Here is a 2,500-nt window from a genome sequence, read left to right as displayed (position 1 = left end):
GGCCCGCCGGCAAGGCGACCGTCCCGCTGCTGGGGCGGGGAGGGGCCGCGGACGAGCGGCGGGCTCCGTGGTAGGACTGCTGAGATCGGTGGGTCGCCTCGGCCTCGCTGCCGTACGGTCGCGCCGGGGTTGGCCGCGGGCCAAGCTCGCGAAGTAGCCCCGGCGCTGGAGAGCGACCCGCTGGCCGGAGGAACCGTCCGCCCGAGCGACCGGCGCGAGGCCGGTGCCGGCGGGGGCCCTCCGATGGCGGGTCATGGTTGCCGATCGGTCGGTGGGGGAATGGAGGTGCGGTGCGTGGTGAGGAGCTCCGGGCGGGGTGGGCCTTCGCCCGGCCCGCGGAGTCCGATTGAGCGCCGCCCGGGTCGGGCGGGCCCGCTCCGTTGAGCGCACGGAGGTTGAGATAGAAAATATTGCAACACGCGGAGCTCCAGGCGGGGGGGGGCCCTCGCCCGGCCCGCGGAGTCCGATTGAACACCCCCCAGGTCGGGCGGGCTCGCTCTGTTGAGCGCACGGAGGTTGACATAGAAAATATTGCAACACGCGGAGCTCCAGGCGGGGGGGGCCCTCGCCCGGCCCGCGGAGTCCGATTGAACACCCCCCAGGTCGGGCGGGCTCGCTCTGTTGAGCGCACGGAGGTTGAGATAGAAAATATTGCAACACGCGGAGCTCCAGGCGGGGGGGGCCCTCGCCCGGCCCGCGGAGTCCGATTGAACACCCCCCAGGTCGGGCGGGCTCGCTCTGTTGAGCGCACGGAGGTTGAGATAGAAAATATTGCAACACGCGGAGCTCCAGGCGGGGGGGGCCCTCGCCCGGCCCGCGGAGTCCGATTGAACACCCCCCAGGTCGGGCGGGCTCGCTCTGTTGAGCGCACGGAGGTTGAGATAGAAAATATTGCAACACGCGGAGCTCCAGGCGGGGGGGCCCTCGGCCGGCCCGCGGGGTCCGATTGAACACCCCCCAGGTCGGGCAGGCTCGCTCTGTTGAGCGCATGGAGGTTGACATAGAAAATAATCCAACACGCGGAGCTCCAGGCGGGGGGGCCCTCGCCCGGCCCGCGGAGTCCGATTGAACACCCCCCAGGTCGGGCAGGCTCGCTCTGTTGAGCGCATGGAGGTTGACATAGAAAATAATCCAACACGCGGAGCTCCAGGCGGGGGGGCCCTCGCCCGGCCCGCGGAGTCCGATTGAACACCCCCCAGGTCGGGCAGGCTCGCTCTGTTGAGCGCATGGAGGTTGACATAGAAAATAATCCAACACGCGGAGCTCCAGGCGGGGGGGCCCTCGCCCGGCCCGCGGAGTCCGATTGAACACCCCCCAGGTCGGGCAGGCTCGCTCTGTTGAGCGCATGGAGGTTGACATAGAAAATAATCCAACACGCGGAGCTCCAGGCGGGGGGGCCCTCGCCCGGCCCGCGGAGTCCGATTGAACACCCCCCAGGTCGGGCAGGCTCGCTCTGTTGAGCGCATGGAGGTTGACATAGAAAATAATCCAACACGCGGAGCTCCAGGCGGGGGGGCCCTCGCCCGGCCCGCGGAGTCCGATTGAACACCCCCCAGGTCGGGCAGGCTCGCTCTGTTGAGCGCATGGAGGTTGACATAGAAAATAATCCAACACGTGGAGCTCCAGGCGGGGGGGCCCTCTCCCCCCCCGGTGAGTCCGCTCACAGTGCCCCTATGTCGGGCAGGCTCATTGCATTGTGCGCATGGAGGTTGACTTAGAAAATATTTGAGAGTGACATGAGCTCCAGGCAGACACCGACTCATCGCCCGTGGGGTGTCCGACGAGCCCTCACCAATCTTGGATTAATGTTTGGCGAGGCTCCCCTGATCAGCTCTGGAGGTGGCAAGTTCTGAAAAAGTGGTTTCTGAAAATGTGCCCCTTGTATTTTGTGAAACCAGGGGTAACCTAGCGAGTAGGCAAACTCATCCCCTGACTGGGGGGATCAACTTTTACCTACTACAGCGCCCCTAATGGCCAAAAGTGGTACTGCTCCCCCTGGTAGCCTAACCCATTGAAATGAATGGGAAAAATTAATTTAGGCTACCAGGGCTTTGGGCTACCAGGGCTTTGGGCTACCAGGGCTTTGGGCTACCAGGGCTTTTTGCTACCAGGGCTGTGGGCTACCAGGGCTTTGGGCTACCAGGGCTGAGGGCTACCAGGGCTATTATAGGCGGCCACCACTGCACTAGTGGCAGCCCGGGGAAGGTGCCTGTTGCTCGGATATGCTTTTACGCACGTCGGCCTCTGCGCCCTGGAGCTTTTTTATGCTACCAGGGCTATTATAGGCGGCCACCACTGCACTAGTGGCAGCCCGGGGAAGGTGCCTGTTGCTCGGATATGCTTTTACGCACGTCGGCCTCTGCTCCCTGGAGCTTTTTTATGCTACCAGGGCTATTATAGGCGGCCACCACTGCACTAGTGGCAGCCCGGGGAAGGTGCCTGTTGCTCGGATATGCTTTTACGCACGTCGGCCTCTGCGCCCTGGAGCTTTTTTATGCTA

The sequence above is a fragment of the Filicampus tigris genome, unplaced genomic scaffold, assembly GCF_054856515.1.
Source record: "Filicampus tigris isolate MCC_2025a unplaced genomic scaffold, RoL_Ftig_1.0 HiC_scaffold_32, whole genome shotgun sequence".
NCBI lineage: Eukaryota > Metazoa > Chordata > Actinopteri > Syngnathiformes > Syngnathidae > Filicampus > Filicampus tigris.
This window is presented reverse-complemented; position numbering follows the sequence as displayed.